General features: G+C 44.5%; 1 long non-coding RNA gene across 2 annotated transcripts in view; it reads right to left on the bottom strand.

The window, feature by feature from the left end:
* LOC105714008 (uncharacterized) overlaps window positions 1-22512 on the bottom strand; it is a 38654-nt gene that overhangs the window by 10142 nt on the left and 6000 nt on the right. Inside the window, exons 3-4 of one of the 2 annotated variants that reach the window (XR_010344099.1) lie at window positions 21690-21792; window positions 16388-16438 (exon numbers count right to left, since the gene is read on the bottom strand). This is a non-coding gene — a long non-coding RNA (uncharacterized LOC105714008). Of the gene's footprint in view, window positions 1-16387; window positions 16439-21689; window positions 21793-22512 lie in introns of those variants that run through there. The other variant, XR_010344098.1, reaches the window with a different exon arrangement.

Consider the following 22512-nt stretch of genomic DNA (forward strand, 5'->3'; position numbering starts at 1 on the left):
GGAGCGTGTGATGCATTCCTGGCTAAAGCCATGAGGGAAGTCTGCTTTGGAGTTCCAGGGATTATTTTCCTTCTTGACTTGTTTACTAGGTCCAGTTCTTTGCCCATGTTGCTGTGCATTTTCTTTCTTTCAACAAAGGTTGTATGAGGAAATGATGGATGTGTGGCCATCTTGAAACCATGAGGGCAGGGGGAAGAGGCGTTGACCTAAGGCCCTGATCCAACGTCACTGAGCTTGAATCAGTGCCAGTTTTTTTTTTCTGTAGATTTCTCGTTATGTGAGAACTAAAACCCTTTCAGTAGGGTATTCTGTTACTTGAAACCAAAAGCAGTCCAAAGTGGTGGAAATAGCACCGATTACCTGCCAGGCCTGTGCTGAGCAGTCAGGGAAATAAAACAACTATTGGATATGATTCCCATCCTCATGGGGCACAGAAGAGTTTAGGGGTTGCCTTTTTTTTTTTTCTGCAAAGGGACAGGTAGTAAATACTTTTGGCTTTGTGGGCCACATGGTCTCTGTCATAACTACTTAACTCTGCAGTTGTAAGAAAGCAGCCACCCACAGTCTGTGTTCCAACGAAACTTATTATGAATAGAGTTGTATTTCACATGTTAATGTGTCACAAAATATTATTCTTATTTTGTTTTCTTTGTCTTAACCAATTAAGATGTAAAAACCTTTCTTAGGCTGGGTGAGGTGGCATGTGCCTGTAGTCCCAGCTACTCAGGAGGCTGAGGTTGGAGGATCACTTGAATCCAGGAGTTCTGGGCCGTAGTGCGCTACGCCGATTGGGTGTCTGCACCAAGTTCAAGTTCAACATCAATATGGTGACCTCCCGGGAGCGGGGGACCACCAAGTTGCATGGAAAACCATGCACTGGAAAACCAATCTGAATGGAAAAAATGTTCAAGGAATTGTTTGTATCTGAAGTTTTGCCTAAGAAGTTCTTTCCCTGTCACTGAGATACTCATTCACCTACATTTTCTTCTATTAATCTCATTTTTTAATATTTTGGACTTTTTTTTTTTTGAGACGGAGTCTTGCTCTGTCACCTAGGCGGGAGTGCAGTGGTGTGATCTAGGTTCATTGCAAACTCCGCCTCCCAGGTTCAAGAGATCCTTGTGCCTCAGTCCTGAGTAGCTGGGACTACAGGTGTACGCCACCTCCCCCAGCTAATTTTTGTATTCTTAGTAGAGACAGGGTTTCACCATGTTGGCCAGGCTGGTCTCAAACTCCCGAGCTCAGGTGATCCACCCACCTCTTAGCCTCCCAAAGTTCTGGGATTACAGGTGTGAGCCACCACACCTGGCCCTATATTTTGGTCTTTAATTGACCTGACCAAGAGTTCACTTCATATGGAGTGGGGATCCAGCTTTATTTTTATCAGAAGAGAAGATGAGAGGTTCTCACGGCAGCACAGATCTTATGACTATGTGGGGAACACTCCATTCATCAGCTGTGTAACTGGAAGTCATACATTCACCACTACAACACTCCCTTTACGCAAATACTTGGAAACAGAATGGTGGGGTGGGGGGATATGGGAGTAAGAGAAGTGAATAAAAGAGAATAAATAAAATATAAAGCAAGGGAAGGGACTTATGTCGATTAATGACAAGCATGTGCCTTGAACTGAGGAATGAAATGAACTCAACTCTCCTCACCTAGGTTAATAACCAAAAAAAAAAAAAAAAAAAAATTGAAGAACATCTTGAAAAAGCAGTTCAGTTTCATGTTGTGACCTGGGAGTTTCCTGCTCATTCTTGTCTTCTGAGTGAACGTATTTATCACCTGTGACTTCCTCCCGGGGGAGAGGCAGATCCCGTGTTAGGGAGCAGGAATGTGAGAGAGGACAGGATCAACCTTCAAGGAAGACCATTCTGGTGGCATTGTGAAGGCTGGACCAGAAAAAGTCACTGTCATCCATCCAGGACTTAATAATGACTGTGACAATTGCTTTTCCTATGCTGAACTGTAATCAAAGCATTCTACACACTTGCAATAACCTCCTGGGGTAGGTATTCTAATTGTTCTGATTTAATAGATGAGGAGACTAGGGGACAGAAAGAAGTAATTTGCCCAAGACCACACAGCTAGTAAATAGTGGAACTGGCATTTGAATTCCTGCTGTCTGGTTCCAGAATTTGCCACTGAACCTTCTCACAGTGTGGAGGGTGTCACTAGATGTTAGCAGTATCTGGTGAAACCACTTGCCTGCACCACTTAATTCATGTCTTGATATTTCACATAGGAACAAAAGTTGAGGTATCTTTTTTGTTTGTTCTATTTTTTTGTTTTTTAATATGAAGCAGCTGGCTGGGTGGCTTACACCTGTATTCCCAGCACTTTGGGAGGCCAAGGCGGGTAGATCACTGAGCTCAGGAGTTCGATACCAGCCTGGTCAACATGGTAAAATGCCATCTCTACTAAAAATACAAAAATTAGCCAGGCATGGTGGCTCACGCCTGTAGTCCCAGCTACTCAGGAGGCTGAGGCAGGAGAACAGCTTGAACCTGGGAGGTAGAGGTTGCAGCGAGCCAAGATCACCTCACTGCACCCCAGCCTGGGCGACACAGCGAGACTCCATCTCAAAAATAAATAAATAAAAATGAGGCACTCAGTACTACAGGGGATAATATACAGCTTTTCTTTTGTTTTGAATACTTTTTTCAAGTTTTTTTTCCTCTGGTTTTATTTTCTCAAGTAATTAGTATAAACTGGGCACAGTGGCTCATGCCTGTAATCCCAGCACTTTGGGAGGCTGAGGTAAGAGGATTGCCTGCACCCAGGAGTTCAAGACCACACTGGGTAATACAGTGAAACCTCATCTTCACAGAAAATTTAAAAATTAGGCAGACATGGTGTGCGCCTATCGTCCCAGCTACTCGGGAGGCCGATGTGGGAGGATTGCATAAGCCCAGGAGGTAGAGGCAACAATGAGTCATGATTGCACCACTGCACTCCAGCCTGGGCAACAGAGCAAGACCATCTCTTAAAAAAATATATATATATATATACACACACACACACATGCATTTTTTAAAAAAAGAACACGACATTTCTCACTGAAAATGGTTAGTGGTATATTAATCATTGTTCACTTTTGGTAGAGACAGGGACTCACTACTTTAAATTATTTGTCCAGGCTGGTCTCGAACTCCTGGGCTTAAGAGAGCCTCCCACTTCAGAATCCCAAACTGCTGGGATCACAGGTGTGAGCCACCACACCTGACCAAGCTATGTTCTTTGCTAGTGCCACTACACATGCTGTAAACTGTCCTTTATTGAGAATGACCAAAAAAGGTGGGAAGGGGCCATTCTGATGGAGGTACAACTACAAGTCAACAGGTTAACTGTACCTTTTAATCTCCAATTGCATGATTTGTAGCTTAATCAGTGGGCAGGATTTTGGCATATCTTCCCAAGTCTCAAAAATAAATGACTGCATTTTACATTACCAAAGCGATCAAAATACTGCCAGTAAGTACAATAAAATGCAGAGGAAAGAAAATGATTAGAATAATGTCAATGAACTGCTTAAGAGGGAAAGTTAAAGATTTTGCATTCAGGGCTCTCCAATGTTAAACTGATCTTTCAGGCCAATGTTTTGGAGCGTGTTCAAACCCAGAAAAAAGAGCAACATTCTTCATTAGCTGGCAATAACAAGAGGCATTTTCAGTGGGATTTAATGCCGGGCATAGACTGCAGCAAGCACGAAAATAACCAAGGGGGCTGAACTCATTGACTTGATTTGTGCTGTTTACTGATGTTCAAAAATAAAAAGACCCCATTGATTCAAGTTCTCTGCCCGTGAATCCTTTCATCAAGTGTGCAAGGAACTGGCATGATGCACAAGGCAAAAAAAAGTGACACTATGAAAAAGAGAATCATAAAGGAAGTGGACTTTTCTGGCAGGAACACACCAGGGCCTGTGAAAGGGAACACTGGACATCTGTGGGGCTGGGCCAGGGGCCACAGCTGTCAGATGGGGTCTGAGCGGAACACGTGGCTCCTGCCGAAGGAATTGGGTTTCTGAGAAAGAATTAAGGCTTGGGCCAAGGTGGCAGAGGAGAGCTCAGAATGGTGAGAAAGACAGCTGGGGTTGGCACCAGGAGAGCACACAAGGCCCCTGAAAGGCAGCCCTACTGTGAATAAGGGCCATTGTACAATGACACTTCAGCCCCCACAGGTTCATCCAGACCTACTGAGAAGAGATGGCCATCCTTCTGGGTCAGCTCACACCAGATTCCATGACACACAGGGCTGGAGTTTAAAGGCTCAATACAACTTCTACCAGGAGAGGTTTAAGAAAATATGCTCTTGAAGGTACAACCTTTAGAAAGACAGCAGGCCATAAGGGGACAGCCCCCTGGGGGACAGATTAAAAGGGCAATCAGGAAACAACATAAAGAAGGAGAAAGAGGAGAAAGCGGCCTTAAGACTAGGCCCTCACTCTCTCTCTAACACACACACACACACACACATCATTATATATATATTTACATTTTATTATAAGTTTCAGACATAAAACGGCACAATGATTCCTGTATATTCATCACCTGGATTAATAATTATTAACTCCTTCCTTCCTTCTTTTTTTTTTTTTTTTTTAAAGAGTCCCACTCTGTTGCCCAGGCTAGAGTATAGTGGCACGATCTTACATCACTGCAACCTCCACCTCCTGGGTTCAAGTGATTCTCCTGCCTCAGCCTCCTAAGTAGCTGGATTACAGGCATGTGCCACCACACCTGGCTAATTTTTGTATTTTTAGTAGAGACGGGGTTTCGCCATGTTGGCCAGGCTGATCTTGAACTCCTGACCTCAGGTGATCCACCCACCTTGGCCTCCCAAAGTGCTGAGATTATAGGCATGAGCCACCATACTTGAACCTATTTATTTCTTTACCGTTATTTATTTATTTTGAGATGGAGTCTTGCTCTGTCATCAAGGCTAGAATGCAGTGGTGTGATCTTGGCTCACTGCAGCCTCCGTCTCCCAGGTTCAAGTGATTCTCATGCGTCAGCCTCCTGAGTAGCTATAACTACAGGCCTGCACCACCACTCCCGGGTAATTTTTTTTGTATTTTTAATAGAGATGGTTTCACCATGTTGGCCAGGCTGTCCTCAAACTCCTGACTTGAAGTGCTCTGCTTGCCTCCCAAAGTGCTGGTATAACAGGTGTGAGCCACTGCACCCGGCCTTCTTTACCATTATTTTTAAAACAAATCACAGATATTTCCTTAATACTTTCTTTTTTTTTTTTTTTAATTGCATTTTAGGTTTTGGGGTACATGTGATCCTTAATACTTTCATATGCATCACTAAAAAAAGAATGTTTTTTGTAACTCCAAATTACAACAGTTACATGTTAACAGTAATTCCTTAATACTGCATTACAGTTAATCATTGTATTAGTTATCTGGGGCTGCATAACAGATTACCATAAATTTAGTGGCTTGGAACAGCACAAATTCATTATCTCAGAATGTCCATGGGTTAGAAGTCTGAGCACAGCTGCAATGGGTCCACTGCTCAGGGTCACACAGGCTGTGATTAAAGTGTTAGCTGGCCTGCGTTCCCTTCTAGATCACAGAGTCTTGTTCCAAGTGCATATGGTTGTTAGCAGAATTCAGTTTCTGGTGGTTGTAGGACTGAGATTTCCATTTTCTTGCTGGTCAGCTACTCTTCCAGCTCTCTGCTCCTCTTTGCAGTGCAGCTCCTCAAAAGAATGGCCACACTTGGTGCCTCCACATCCTCTCCCTGATTCCCCCCACCTTTTTTTGGTGTTGTTGTTGTTGTTGAGACAGAGTCTTACTCTGTCACCCAGGCTGAAGTGCAGTGGCATAATCTCAGCTCACTGCAATCTCTGCATCCCGGGTTCAAGCAATTCTCTGCCTCAGCCTCCTGAGTAGCTGGGACTATAGGCTCCTGCCACCACGCCCAGGTAATTTTTTTTGTATTTTTAGTGGAGATGGGGTTTCACCATCTTGGCCAAGCTGGTCTTGAACTCCTGACCTATTGATCCACCTGCCTCAACCTCTCAAAGTGCTGGGATTACAGACATCAGCCACCGTACCTGGCCCATAATTCCCTTTTAAAACCATTGCAATCAGGGTTTCTTTCCCACCTTCCCATTGGACAGCTCTTGTCACCATGACCTCCTTATGGTGTCAAACCTGGTATGGTCCAATCTCGGTTTTCATCTTGTTTCAACCAAGATCACCACCAGGCACAGCTGGTTATCCTCCTCCTTGCAATCCTGTCTTTTCCTGGATTCTGGAACCCACTTCTCCTTGCTCCGCCTGTGCAGTCTCTTTGCCAGTTCCTTCTCATCTCCTCGACCTCTGGATGTCACAGTGCTCCAATATCTTCTCTGCTCTAGCTACATGTACTCCTTAGGTGAGCTCATCCAGTATCATGGCTTTAAAAGCCTGCTGTGTTCTGGTGACTCCCCTAAATGTGTATCTCCAGCCTGGTCTTTCTTCCTAAATTTCAGATATATAGAAAATAGTGACAATAAAATAAGCAGTGCATTTGTGTATTATGTATATGTATTTGCTAGGCTATTAATTAAAATAAACTAACTATTATTAATTAAAATTATTACTATTATCACAGCAAACACACATATATTGGCTATTTTGTGCCAGTCACTGTTTACAATGTTTGTAAAGTGCTTACTTTACAAACATTAACTCATTTAATTTCTCATGAGAACACTACTTGGGAAGATACTGAAATAAACGGTTATTAACATTATTATTGTCATTTTACAGCTGGTAAAACTGAGGCACAGAAAGGTTAAGATACTTGCTCAGTGTCACACAGCTAATACAGGATGTAGCTATGATATGAACACAAGCAGACTGGTTCCAGAATCTGTGCTCTTACTACTAAATTACACTGCGTTTGGTTTCCCTACCTACTACTCAGATCTAGTCATACATCGAAAAGATACCTTATATCTACAGTGTTCAAAACTGAACTCCTGATTTTATTTCCCAAACTGATTCCATCCACAGCGTGAAGGATATTGTGGATTGACTGACTCAACATCAATCTCAACCACCCTCTAAGAGTGCCTTCCAAGGCTGAATGTGGGTGCTCGTGCCTGTAATCCCAGCACTTTGGGAGGCTGAGGTGGCAGATTACCTGAGGTAAGGAGTTCAACACCAGCCCAGCCAACACAGTGAAACCCCATCTCTACTAAAAATGCAAAAATTAGCCAGGCATGGTGGTGCACGCCTGTAATCTCAACTACTCGGGAGGCTGAAGCAGGAGAATCGCTTGAACCCGGGAGGTGGAAGTTGCAGTGAGCCGAGATCGTGCCTCTCCAGCCTGGGTAACACAGTCAGACTCTGTCTCAAAAAAAAAAAAAATAAAAAGAAAGAGAAAAAAGAGTGCCTTCCAATATTGCAGAGGCCACAAAACTAAAAAACACATTTTCCAGACTTGCTTGATGCCAGGGTTCCAGATGTCATTTAGCTTTTGACAATCAGACGTGAGACTTGAATTTGGAACTGACTTAATGAGGAGGAGAGGCAAGATATATGCATATGTTTCGTTAGTGAAGACCCCACCAGAAGTGGTACAGCTCTGAGGCTGGCGGAGGGAGTGGTAGCTTCCCAATTTAGCAGAGGCAGCTTGCTGATTGTGGCAGGAACAGCAGTTCCCTTGGCAACAAGCTCTGTGATGTGTCTCCGAGAGTTGTTCCTGGATACTGAGTCTAGCAGCTATATTGTTGGTCCTCTTAATGATCTTGTAATTTTCTTATACTAAAAAATGTCTCTTTCTGCTTAATGTAGCTTGATTGAATTCTGTTCTCTCCAACTGAAATTTGACTGGTGCTTGCAGCCTTCCTTATCTGACTGACAACGCCACTCTTCATGGGTGTGGATATAACCTGTACACTTTAAATATGTGTGGCTTACTGTCTGTTATACCACAATAGAGCTGTTTAAAATATAATTGATTTTGAGTTAATTTTATATATAATGTGAGGTATAGCTAAAAGTTCAGTTTTTGCATATAAATATCCAGTTGTTCTAGCACAATTTGTTGGAAAGACCATCCTTTCTTCACTAAACTGTCTTCACGCCTTAGTAATAAAATCAGTTGTCAGGCCAGGTGCAGTGTCTCATGCCTGTAATCCCAGCACATTGGGAGGCTGAGGTGGGCGGATCACTTGAGCTCAGGAGTCTGAGACCAACCTGGGCAACAGGGAGAAACTCTGTCTCTACCAAAAATACCAAAATTAGCTGGGCATGGTGACACATGTCTATAGTACCAACTACTTGAGAAGCTGTGGCAGGAGGTAGGCTTGAACCCAGGAGGTGTAGGTTGCAATGAGCCAAGATTGCACCACTGCACTCTAGCCTGGGAAACAGCCAGATCCTGTCTCAAAAAAGAAAATCAGTTGTCCATACATGCGTAGATCTATTTCTGGAGTCTATTCTGTTCCACTGATCTATGTGTCTTTTTGCCAACACCACACTGTCTTGATTACTGTAGCTTTATAATATATCTTTATTTAAAAATTTATATTATTATATTTTTTGTAGAGATGGGGTCTTGCTATGCTGCCCTGGCTCCTGGCCACAATCAATCCTCCTGCCTCAGCTTCCCAAAATGCTGAGATTACAGACATGAGCCACTGGGCCCTGCCTATAATACAGCTTGAAATCAGACAGTGTTAGTCCTCCAACTTCGTTGCTCTTCAGACTGATAGACTCTCATTTGATGAGTTAATATTTTTACTGTAATTATTTATTTTAATTGTTCTATATTTAGCCAGCAGGGTCTCTGAGCTAGTTCCTGGATTCTTTTGAAATGGCTCCAAGATATACTGAGTCCTTACTTTTTGTTGTAAGATCATCCAGGCTTATCTCTTATTTTCCCTGGCTCAACCCAGCTCAGGGGTCAGATATTTCTACAAAGAGCCCTAATTCTCAGTGAAGTGTGATATTTAGAAATTGTGACCTTGGTGTTAGGTGTGCTCATTTGCTACTGGGTATCATTGCTTGTAGGTCCTTTCTTTGTGTGTGTGTCTGTATCTGCACCTAATGTAATTCGATTTCTGTCTATATTAAAAATCTTAGATTCATACCAATGCCTTCAATTCCAATCTAATATCACAGGGCTTATTCAAATCTTACCCTTTTTCATCCTTGTAAACCCATTGTTCAAAAGTGAGAAACTGGCCAGGCATGGTGGCTCACACCTGTAATCCCAGCACTTTGGGAGGCCAAGGCAGGCAGATCACCTGAGGTCAGGAGTTCGAGGTCAGCCTGGCCAACATGGTGAATCCCCATTTCTACTAAAAATAAAAAATTAGCCGGGTGTGGTGGCATGCACCTGTAGTCCCAGTTACTCAGGAGGCTGAGGCAGAAGAATCGCTTGAACTTGGGAGGCAGAGGTTACAGTGAGCCGAGATTGTGCAACTGCACTTCAGCCTGGGTGACAGAGTGAGACTCTGTCTCAAAAAAAAAAAAAAAAAAAAAAAGTGAGAAAACTGGCTCTCATTATCCTCAATATAACACTTGTTCATGGCTGGGTGCAGTGGCTCATGCCTGTAATACCAGCACTTTGGAAGGCCAAGGTGGGAAGATCGCTTGAGGCCAAGAGTTTAAGACCAGCCTGGCCAACATGGCAAAACTCTCTTACTAAAAATACAAAAATTAGCTAGGCATGGTGGTGCATGCCTGTAATCTCAGCTACTTGTGAGGCTGAGGTAGGAGAATTGCTTGAATGCAGGAGGCAGAGGTTTTAGTGAGCCTGGATTGTGCCACTGCACTCAAGACTGGGTGACCGAACAAGATTCCATCTCAAAAAAAAAAAAAAGTGAAACATAAAATTACCACGACCCAGCAGTTCTACCCCCATAAATTGAAAATAGGAGTTTAAACAAAGTCTTGTACATGAATGTTCATAGCAGCACTATACACAATACCCAAAAGGTAGAAACAACCCAAATGTCTATCAACAGATGAATAGATAAACAATGTGGCATATCCATACCATAGACTATTTTCCAGTCATAGAAAGGAATGAAGAGTTTACACAGACTACAGCATGGGTGAACCCTGAAAATATCATGCCGGGTGAGGCAAGGTGTGGTGGCTCATGCCTGTAATCCCAACACTTTGGGAGGCCAAGATGGGTGGATCACTTGAGGTTAGGAGTTTGAGACTAGCCTGGACAACTTGGGTTTTTAATATAAACGGTCTCTACTAAAAATGCAAAAATTAGCCCAGTGTTGTGGCAGGCGCCTGTAGTCCCAGTTACTTGGGAGGCTAAGGCTGCAGTGAGCCGAGATTGCACCACTGTACTCCAACCTGAGCAACAGAGTGTGACTCTGTTTAAAAAAAAAACAAACCCAAAACAAAAAACAAAAAAACACATTACGCTGGGTGAAAGAAGCTAGGCACATATCGTGACCCACACTGTATGACTCCACTTATATGAATTATCCAGAAGAGGCAAATCGATAGAGACAGAGTCTGTGTTCACCAGGTGCTCGTAATCCCTTCTCCTCGGTCTTCCTCCAACCCCTATCTTCTGTCTCATCCAGTGCTGGCTTCATGCTGTGCCCTTGTGTCCAAGGCTAGTGACCACACAGATACTCCCATTCTTCAGACAGGAGCAGCTTCAAAATCAATAAACCTCTTTCTTTCTAATACTGGTTACCTCCTATAGATCATTACCCTGAAAGACATGCTCATCCCACCAGCAGACAGGGGAGGAGGTGGAGGGACAAAAGGGGCAAAGGGACAGACAGTTCCTTTTAGCCACAAGCTCCCCACTCTTAGAGGGTGAGGCTGCTTCTTCCCCCACATTCAGTGAGTAGAGAGGAGCTGGTGGTCCTGCTGCGCCATGTGAGAGGTGGTCTTCTGAAGGGCACTGAGCCAGTCGTAGGTCAGTTGCAATGAGATGGTTTCCTGATATGCGTTGTGAGGAGCTGTCCCTGGCCCCTACACTTTGCACAGTGGGGTCCTTTCTGCTCAGAAAGCTTCATTCTCCTTACATGACAACATTGCCCTCATCCCTGACCCAGCCCTGCTGCCTTCTTCCTGAAGTCAGCCCTCTGAGGATTCTGTGGAAGGTTGGTCATCCCTGAAACTTAATAGGAAGGGGATCCACCCCTACGCAAAATTGGGGGTTGCTGGGCTCTCTACCCACTAATTGTCCCAAACCTTCTCCTTGCAGAGGTTAGGAGTAGGGTGGGGGTCAACTTGGAACACTGTCAGCTCTCTGATCGAGGCTGCTCCTGTCTGGAGGCCAGGAGGATGCCACCAATTCTCCAGTTCCACTGCTGGCAAGAGGCTATGGGGGTATGTTCTCAGAGTAACTCAGGCTCTGGCTCCCACTCCCCTAACCAAGTAACAGTACTCTGACTTGGTTCCTCCCTGGCTATAACATCTAAGTGCAGCAGCCTGTTGGCCGGGGCTGACCTGGTACTCAAATTTCACAGCCAGACACAATTGCCTGGCTGTTGCTCTGGGCACACTACCTGGGTCACGGTCTCCATTTCTGGCATGTGGGGTTTGGCTGAGGGGCCTTGGCCATGGGCCAATAAGCATCTTGGAATGTGTCCGCAGTTTAGCTGCACACCGAGCGAGGTTTCCCAGATGCATCTGTTTTCTCTGGAGCAAAAACAGAGGTCAAAGGGCAGTCTGGGCTTCCTCTCAAATATCAATACATAGGAACTGTGATAGGTGGCACTGTTCCTGAGCTCTGTGACTGTGGAATAAGATGCCCCCTGGCCATCCCTTGCCTCGTCTCTCCTGGGTTCTGTTCTGTTTAATCCCTCAGGGAGAGGGTCCTTGGGAGCCCTAAGGAGTGATCCTAGATGTTTTCATGTTCGCTAATAGACCTGAGCAGGGAAGCTAAAAACTAAAAAGTATTTACTCCCAAGCCCTAAGCCTCTGTGCAACTTCTGATCCTGCCTGGGGCATGTCTGATGCTCCCAGTGAAGTAATCTCTTGCCACCAGGATGCTGCCCACAGCCCCACAGGAGATGGTTTCTGAGCAGTATCACCTCCTATCACTGCCCAGTGAGGGTCCCTGTACACAGGTCCATCGTCCATCAGTTAGATCAACTGGCCACTATTCCTGGGAAGGACTTGGGCCTCTGGAGATGTCCACCCCCAACCCCCAGGCAAAGCTCCTTTCATCCCACCTATCACTCACCTCAAATGGAAGGAAAAGTTTATAGATACTAAATGTAACAGTGATGAAGTTGGAATATATTCACCAAACATTTACCAACTGCCTCTATTCAGTTGTCTCTTTGTATTTGGAGCCTCTCTGTATTTTTCCAGGGTCCTAATATGAATATTTTTGAAGACCCCTGACAAAGCCATGGGCCCTAAGCTCGGAGCCTGTAATGCACCACAGTTAGGGGCTCTCCCAGTCCTCCCTGTACATGGCTGCTCTCAGCTGCCCTCTGCAGGATGGGTGGGGGGTGGACGGGACAGGTTTCCAGTGCTGGCTGATGCTTTTGACAATTTACTGAGAGGTTTAGAGTTTCTGGTTTACTTGTTGACAAAACCTTTAGAGTATTACTGAGATCTGAAAACAGCTTGTGTTCTCAGACGTGGGCAGGATGGGGCCAGTGGGCAAGTGTGGGAATCTTTTCTAGCTTTGCACTCACTGTTCATAGGAAGAAAATAAATAATTCCCACATATTTGCCTGATGTGAGCAGAATTTATGCTTCCCTCTTCAAGGGGAAGCACTGGGCCCGAACATTTCTGTTATCCAAATCACTCTTAAATAACCCTCACCCCAGGCCATCATCTCTGTCCACTCCTGAAGCAGCCTCTTGGCCTGACAAAGCTCTCAGGGGTAGGAGTGGGGGTGGGGTGGGGTGGGAAAGTGAGGTGGGCTGTTTTCTCCCTCCCCCTCTCTGCTAAGCCACCCGGTGGTGTGCACTCACTCTGAGGCTCTGGGCCTGAACATTCCTGGCCCTACTGGGTGTCCACATTCTCTGGCCAGGGTGCATGCTCGATCTTAGTCATTTGCTCAGGATCCTGTAATCCACACATCTCAACATTCCCTGATTTCTTACAGAGTGCATCCTTTGAGCTGCAGCTTTTTGGTAAGGTATTTAGGTGTTCCTGAGTCAAGGAGTCCCCTTAAGTTTTTGACTTTGGACAGGGATCCTCCTGGCATCCAGGGTTCCATCTCTCCACTGTCTCTCCTTTGCTCTCCTCTCTAGCCCAGATCTGGAACCCTTAGGAAGGGAGAACATTTCTACCTAGCTCTGTTTCGCCTTCAACTTCTTTCCTCAGGTAACAAGAATCCCCAAAGTAAAGGCAATCCATCCTTCATTTTTTATACTTCCTCCTAGGGTCTGCAGACTGAAGCCTGTGGGATGTCCTCTGCTTCTGTCCGACGATGGAAGCCAGCACACTGGGGCTGTGACACTAATGGGCGTGAGAGCTTGTTTTTCCAGAACTGCTATAACAAAGTACCACAAATTGGTGACTTAAAACAACAGGAATTTATTCTCTCCTAGTTCTGGAGGCTTCAAGTCTGAAATCAAGGCACTGGCAGAACCATACTCCTTCTGTAGGCCCTAGGGAAGAATTCTTCCTTGCCTCTTTCTAGCTTCTGGTGGCTCCTGGAAATCTGCAGTGTTCCTTGGCTTGTAGATGTAGCCCTCCAGTCTCTGCCTCTGGCTCCACATGGCCCTCTCCATAGGTGTCCGTGTCTCTCTGTCCAAAATTCTCTCCACATCCTGGGTTCAAGTGATTCTCCTGCCTCAGCTTCTCAAGTAGCTGGGATTACAGGTGCCACCACCATGCCAGGCTAATTTTTCTATTTTTAGTTGAGATGGGGTTTCACCATGTTGCCCAGGCTGGTCTGGAACTTCTGACCTCAGGTGATCCACCTGCCTCAGCCTCCCAAAGTGCTGGGATTATAAGCATGAGACACCGAGCCCGGCCAAAATTTCTCTCTTCTTATAACAATACCAGTTATTTAGGGGCCACCTGAATCTGGTTTGACCTCATCTTGACTTGATTACTTCTGCAAAGACCATATTTCCAAATAAGGTCCCAATGACAGGTTTCTGGGTGAACATGAATTTTGTGGGGGCCACTATTCAACCCAGCAGAATTGGTAACACTCAAAGAAGGGTCACATTGTTTCAAATCGGTGCACCAACTCTCGTCAGTCTCGCTGGGTCTAGGAACACTATCACAGCAGTGTCCTCCATCTCTCTGGTTCCATCACCCTTTTTGGAAACACCACACGTACCCAGATATAGGGAGCTTTCTGTGCATAGACTGCAGGCACCCAACTCCACCAGACCAACTTGGCACCCTCCCAGACCTGCTGACCCTAGTGACCTCCCCCGACAGCCTGAGTCGTCCTGGTGAAGGCTCCCATTCCTCCCACCGTGGCAAAGCCCTGGCCAGAGACTCAATCACCACAGCCAACTGACAGAGAGAGGCCTGCACCTGCTCACGGGACCTGCTGAGGCTCCAGCTTGGCCAACGTGGAGGAGTACTGGGAAGCTGACGCCCCATGGGGACTTTTTTTTTTTGAGAAAGAGTTTGGCTCTTGTTGCCTAGGCTGGAGTGCAATGGTATGATCTCTGCTCACTGCAATCTCTGCCTCCCATGTTCAAACGATTCTCCTGCCTCAGCCTCCCAAGTAGCTGGGATTGCAGGCATGCACCACCCCACCTGGCTAATCTTGTATTTTTAGTAAGATGGGGATTCTCCTTGTTGGTCAGGCTGGTCTCAAACTCCTGACCTCAGGTGATCTGCCTGCCTCCACCTCCCAAAGTGCTGGCATTACAGATGTGAGCACTACACCTGGCATCCCATGCGGATTTTGAGAGGAGATGGGAAGGAAGAAACCAGCAGATAAATGACTCGCCTTTCCTCCCAGACAACAGACTGTTTCAAATGCAGTAGGTTTCTCTGCCCTCTCTCTTTTTTTTTTTAACCCACCTCCAACTGTCTTGACTGAGTTATAGCTCTGCCCTCTCTTAAGATGTCCTGTGAGAATGAGCAACCTGCTGTGTTTGTTGCAAGCTGTGACAAGCTCAGCAATCTTTCCCCTGCTCTTTGTTCTCCCTCCTTCCCTGACCCATCTCTCCTTTTCTATCATTTCTGCTTCCCTTGGATTGTATATTTCAGTAAGACATTAGCGTGCAAGCTTTTGCCTCAGGCTGTGTTCTAGGCTAGGACACAACTTTCTCAGATCTTGTAGTAGCATGTTCCTAGATATACTCAAAACAAAACAAAAAACTCCCGCGACTTGAGAGCCACTGTCCAGCTTGTCATACTCCTTTTTGGATTCAAAGAGACACCTTTGTCTAAGGTCCTATTAACCCATTAGCAAAAGGCCTGGAGTGAAAAAGGTAAAAGCTTGTCTGGGAGAGGTCAACAAGAGGCCTATAGAAACGGCTATTTTTCTCATCGACTCCATTGAGGATTATTTTACATATAGTAAATATACATTCAATGCGTTTTGATAATTGTGCACACCTATAAAACCACAACCACAATCAAAATAGAAAACATCTCTATTACCTCTAAAAGATTATTTGTGTTGGGGAGGGAGGGGGAAAAAAAAAGAGAGATTCTTTGTGTCACTTTGCACAGGGTCCTCCAGCCCCAGGGACCAATGATCTTTTTGTCACTGTAGATTGGTTTTCATTTACACAAATGAAGCCATGCCATATGTATGCCTGTGTGCCTGGCTTCTTCCACTCGGCATGATTTTGAGATTGATCCATGTTGTTGTGTATATCAGAAGTTTGCTCTTTCATATTGCTGAATAGTATTCCATTGTGTGGGTATATCTATACTCACCTGTGGTTGGGTCCACCCCCTCGCCCTGATTTTGGCTATTACAAATAAATCTGCTATAAACATTTGTGTACGAGTCTTTGTGTGGACATATATTTTCATTTCTCTTGAATAAATACCTAGCAGTGGAATGTCTGGGTCTCATAGCAGGTAGGTATGGCTAACTTTTTACAAAACCACCAAACTTTTACAAAGCAGCTGTAGCACTTCCAGAAGCAATGGTTAGACATCTAGTTATTCTACAGCCTTATCAACACTTGGTATTGTTAAATTTTAAAAATTTAGCAACTTTAATCCATGGGTAATGGTATCACACTGTGGTTTTAAGTTACAGATCCCTGGCCGGATGCGGTGGCTCACGCCTATAATCCCAGCACTTTGGGAGATCGAGGCGGGTGGATCACGAGGTCAAGAGATCGAGACCATCCTGGTCAACAAGGTGAAACCCCGTCTCTACTAAAAATACAAAAATTAGCTGGGCATGGTGGTGCGTGCCTGTAATCCCAGCTACTCGGGAGGCTGAGGCAGGAGAATTGCTTGAACCCAGGAGGCGGAGGTTGTGGTGAGCCGAGATCGCGCCATTGCACTCCAGTCTGGGTAACAACAGCGAAACTCTGCCTCAAAAAAAAAAAAAAAAAAAAGTTACAGATCCCTGATGACAAATAACATTGGCATCTTTTATGTGCTTATTGGCCATTTTTATACATTCTTGTGTGAGTGTCTGTTCAAATAGATGGCCCATTAAAAAAATGGGTTATTTGTCTTATTACGAAGATGTAACAGTTTTCTATGTTGTGAATATTTTCTCCCATTTTTTGGTTTGTCTCTTTGTTTTCTTTTCTTTTTTTTTTTTGAGACAGAGTCTCACTCTGTCACCCAGGCTGGAGTGCAGTGGCACAATCTTGGGTCACTGCAACTTCTGCCTCCTGGGTTCAAGTGATTCTTCTGCCTCAGTCTCCTGAGTAGCTGGGATTACAGGTGTGCACCACCATGCCTGGCTAATTTTTGTATTTTTAGTAGAGATGGGGTTTCTCTATGTTGGCCAGGCTGGTCTTGAACTTCTGACCTCAGGCAACTCGCCTGCCTTGGCCTCTCAATGTGCTGGGATTACAGGCATGAGCCACTGTGCCCAGCCCTTCTCTTTGTTTTCTTAATAGTATCCGTCAATGAGCAAGAGTTTTAAATCTTAATAAATTTCAATTTATCAAGTTAGTACAAAAATTCCACTTTATTTGTTCTATATAGGAGATCCTTGCCTTCTACCAAGTCACAAAGACTTTCATCTATGTTTTCTTCCAAGAATTTTAACCATAATTTTAGCTTTTGTATTTAGTTCCATGCAGGTCTATGATTCAATTAGAGTTAACTTCTGATTGATGTCCATTTTTTCCATATGGATAACCTAACCCTATCTCATGTGGATATATAATAAACATCTCAAATATCAAATGTCCAAAATTAAACTCCAATTTTCATTCCTCTCTATCTCTAATAAGTCACTTAATCCTTCCACAAGTCCTGCTGCAGCCACTGCTCCCTCCCTGACCTCACTCCCTATCACCAACACCACTCTACTCAAGGTCCCCACGGTCTCCTGCTGTGCTTCATGCCCACCAGGTTCTCTGACCTCAGGGCCTGTGCACTAGTCATTCCCCCATAAATTTGGCTGGCTCACTCCCTGACTTCTTTGTATTTTGCCCAAATGCCCCTTTTCAGTGAGATTGTCCTTGACACCCAACAATATCCACACCTAGTATAACCTAGTTCTTTTCATGCTTATTTTTTAACATAGCACTTATTTTCCCAGATACAATATAGTTGACTCATTTAAAAACAGATTGTCTTCCATAAGTAGTATACAAGCTCCATAAGAGCAGGAATTTGGGTCTATTTTATTCATGACTGTCTTCCTAGCCCCAAGAGCAGTGCCTGACCTAGTCTGTATTCAACAAATACGCTTTGAATGAACAAACAGTTCTGATTCTTCAGTGGTTCTTGCTCTAGACCTCCAGTAAATGTCCTGAGCTTTGGGGCCTGACTACACCTAGCCTAGGAGGCAGAGCTGGGCCCACTCATGTCTGGGGTGGCAAAGAAGCATCTAATGGGGCAGGATTCTCCCACCAGCGGTTTCCTGTCACCCACAGACTGATCTTCCTCCTCCAGTTCTCATTAAAACTCTGTTAGACCAGGTGGGGCTACATGCCACTGTCCCTGTTCCCCCTAATATTCCTTGCAGGAAATCCCTATGGGGAAACACCCCAAATAACTCAGATAATAACACTTTCTATGCAAAAACTGCAGGGAGGACTGGGCTTTAGGATGTGATTGGTGGTGGGGGTTGGTTTATTCATTTTCTTTTCTGTCAGCCTTGTAATGTGAGGGGCGGAGCCAAAAAATTAACTTGTTATGAGAAATAAAGTAGTATTTCTTCCACACCCAAGTTTGGGATTTGAGAGTCATTGTCTTTAAGAACTTGGGGAATTAACCCTGTTTGCAGTCTGGTGCTCAGCAGAGTGCAGGCTGGCTTCACCCTCTCTTCAGGCTGTGTCCTCACCAGGTTCTTTGATTTTTCATGAGGACATCTCTCCTGCCTAGGGCCAGCTTCATAGAGCTATAACTTGTGCAGTCCCACAGGGCCCCACGCTTAGAAAGGAGCTTCGGCTGTTTTAATGCTCTGTTGTCACCATCTTGAAATTCCTAACTTTTGAACAAGGAACGCTGTATTTTCATTTTACCCTGGATCTCACAACTCACACAGCCAGTCCTGACTCTGCCTTTCGCTCAGCACCTTAAAGCACACAGCACTGATTTCCAGAACAGTTATTAATATGCTTCCCTGAACTCACTGATGCTGAAGAGTTTGCAGAGCTTGCTCAGCAATAATAGGTCTGACCGCCCATCGGGTCCAGGGATTAAGCTAACAAGCTGAGATGTGTCCCCAAAGGATATCATCTTGGCTTCCTGTGGAACCGATTTCCCATGCTCACTTTGGCCTGAAGTGCCCTCCTCTGCTAGAGGGACAGCCCTGGAAAGTCACTGTTGTCCTTCCAAAGGAAATCACTGAGGATCCTTTTGAAGGCATTACGTGTATGTGAGAAATTTCTCTCTGATTTCAGTACATGGAATGCTTAGCCTGAGCAGTTGTATTCTCTTTTTAGAAAAAAAAAAAAAATTAGCTGCTGTGCATGGGGCTCATGCCTGTAATCCCAGCACTTTGGGAGGCTGAGGTGGGTGGATCACTTGAAGCCACGAGTTCAAGATCAGTCTGAGCAACATGGCGAAACTCCCGTCTCTACAAAAAACGCAAAAATTAGCCAGGCATGGTGGCGCATGCCTGTAGTCCCAGATACTGGGTGGCTGAGGCACAAGAACAGCTTGAATCCAGGAGGTGTGGGCTGCAGTCAGCTGAGATCATGTCACTACACTCAAGCCTCGGTGACAGAGCAGGACTCTGTCTCAAAAAAAAAAAAATTAGGGACACTGTGAGCCACACAGCTCACTGTTACCTTCATTATCTTGCTATTAGGAAGCTAAGAGCCAACTCTGCTAGCACTGCCAGTAAGCATAGAGCCCATACAGCACACATTTTGGTTACAGTCTCCATTTGTGGCTCCATTTTCTCTTTCCTGTCCTCATTTCCCTTTTGCCCCATTTTCTCATCCGCTCATAAAGTTTTATCTTATTGTATATATTTTCTTTTTTTTTTGGACAGAGCCTTGCTCTATCACCCAGGCTGGAGGGCAGTGATGTGATACTGGCTCACTGCAACCTCTACCTTCTGGGCTCAAGTGATCCTCCCACCTCAGCTTCCTGAGTAGCTGGGATTACGTGAGTGCACTGCTACACCCAGCTATTATGTTGCCCAGGCTGGTCTCGAACTCCTGTGCTCAAGTGATCTCCTACCTTGACTTCCTAAAGGGCTGGGATTACAGGCGTGAGCTATCACGGCCAGCCTGTATATATTTTCATAAGTCATCTCATATCCTTTCTAGAAAAAATGATCAATCAAAAATTATTAATACTAAAATAAATCAAATTCTGCAAAATTAAGCCTCTCTTTCCATAAAATCCTTATAACTTAAAAAGATGTTTCAAGACTTGCTCAGTTAAACAGAGCTGTCCACAACAGAATTCTGGCACAACAAAGACTGGAGTCATGGGATTTGCTCTGCAGGGGCCTGAGCCCGATGTTGAAATGCTTTCAGACCAGCAAGACCCCGTGACACCATGAAGTCAGCTGCTCAGGGCTCTGGGAGAGGAGATCACTACCACCCTCTTCCTCTTTCTTAAAAGCAAAACAAATCCAAATCAACTCACTGGCCACTGGACAGATAAATGCTCCATGGCCTTTTCTGAAACCCAAACGCAGCACAATTAATCTAGCAGGTAGATTCTGCCTCACTGCTCCAGCTCTACAGGAAAGAGCAGGGCACTGTGAGCCAGCCACGAAAGTTAACTTGCTATACCTGTGGCTGATCATTTGACATAAAGCAGGAAGGATGGGCCAGCACAATGGCTCACACCTGTAGTCTCAGCACTTTGGGAGGCCAAGGTGGATGGATCATCTAAGGTCAGGAGTTCAAGATCAGCCTGGCCAACATAGTGAAATCCCATGTCTACTAAAAATACAAAAATTAGCCAGGGGTGGCGGCCTGTAATCCCAGCTACTTGGGAGGCTGAGGCAGGACAATCACTTGAACTGGGAGGGGGAGGTTACAGTGAGCTGAGATCATGCCACTGCACTCTAACCCGGGCAACAGAGAAAGACTCCGTCTCCAGAAAAAAAAAAAAAACCCCGCAGGAAGGATGGTTGAAGATCAGGCATCATACTGTTTAATCATGATGTGTTAAGCAGCATGAGAGGAAGAGCAGGGCCTTCTCAATTTCAGTCATTCTTGTACCATCTTCGCATGGTTTTTGTCCTATCTGTTTACTACTTACATTCTCCACTTAATATTTATTTTTGAATCTACTAGCTATACTTTAATCTTACCCTAGGCAACAGTACCCATAAAATCAGGAATTCTATATGCTAGCTATGTTTTTCCCTAATCTATCATAAATATTTGCCTATTAAAATTTTAAAAATGTGTTCACATACCTCCTACTGTCATCTCACATACTACTAGATGGGCCACACTCCGAGACACATCAAAGGAGAAACTTGATCCTGGGTCTCATAGACCCAGGAAGCTGCTGGCCATATTGGGATTTGGAGAATTATAGAACCTGTTCTTTAAAAGGGTCTACATATATATACATGCATCATTGTAAACAGACATCACTGAATATCATAAATGTTATTGACCAAAAAAATTAATAAAATTAGCAAACACCTGTATATTGATTTGACCTTCTTAATTAAGTAATGGAAGTAGGCCAGCTGGTTTTTCATCGGCTTCAAGCATCATTTACTTAGATATTTTAAGTTGAATAACTTTTCCTTCTGAGCTCCTGTCTTCGAAATTTCATGAGTAAATAGAGATTAGGTAGTTATGCTAAGCTAAAGTGCTATTTTCAAAGAATAGCTAATGTACGTAGATCTAGAAAAAAATTAGATTTGGGAAAACCAAGTAATCATAGGGTAGAACCTTTTATAGCATCCCAGATTCTGTTTCTAGGTTTCTTCTGATAAAATTGAGCCTTTAAAACAAATATATTTACTAATGCCAACAGTGCAGTGTTTATAATGCCCTTTAGAAACGATGCTGGCAATTGGCTGGGCGTGGTGGCTCTTTGCCTGTAATCCCAGCACTTTGGGAGGTGGATCACCTGAGGTCAGGAGTTTGAGACCAGCCTGACCAATATGGAGAAACCCCATCTCTACTAAAAATACAAAAATCAGCCAGGTGTGGTGGTACATACCTGTAATCCTAGCTACTCCAGACGCTGAGGTAGGAGAATCACTTGAACCCGGGAGGTGGAGGTTGCGGTGAGCCAAGATTGCACCATTCCATCGCATTCCAGTCTGGGCAACAAGAGGGAAACTCTGTTTCAAACAAAACAATGCTGGCGATTGTATTATGTTCTGTATTTATTCTATAAATAGTACTTGTTCTATTTACTGTTCTATTATTTACCAAGCACCAGTAAAATAAAGTTTTATTTATAAAATAACAGGAAATGTTGTGGCCTAAGGGCAATTGTATTTCAAAGTAGAATGGAAGGAATCTCTGTGGAGTTAAGAATGCTAATTGAGAAGGGTTGGGAACCTGACAGGAAGAAGCTGGAGAGAATAGTTTCAGGCTGTGTTTTCATACCCCGCTGGGCACACAGGGAGAAGTGGGAAGAGGACCTCTGTGTAATGGTTAGAAAATGGGGTTGGTGGTGTTTTGCCATGGCACAACTCAAGATATAAAGGCAAAAGAGAAAAAAAGAAACATAATTTTTTCTGCAAGGTCAATAAAAAGCTTATTTACCAGCAACAAAACAAGGATGGAAGGTATAGTCAGGCTTTAGGAGACCTGGGTAGTGTCACAGCTGACCTCTACGGCTAGCCCAGAGAAGTTTGTAAAGTGATGCTAATTATTATTTAATTGGGCATGAGAAGAAGAAAGGACACATGACAAATTTCTGAGAGACAGTGCATTTAGTCAGCCAGAAGTTCTAATTCATGGCTTCAGGGTGAAGGTTTGGTGAGACAAGGGCATTGTGTGGGAAAGCTGGACCACTCCGCACAAAGCCAGGA

This window comes from Aotus nancymaae, unplaced genomic scaffold (assembly GCF_030222135.1).
Source record: "Aotus nancymaae isolate 86718 unplaced genomic scaffold, 86718_ANA_hifiasm-v0.15.2.pri h1tg000025l, whole genome shotgun sequence".
In the NCBI taxonomy this organism is placed as follows: Eukaryota; Metazoa; Chordata; class Mammalia; order Primates; family Aotidae; genus Aotus; species Aotus nancymaae.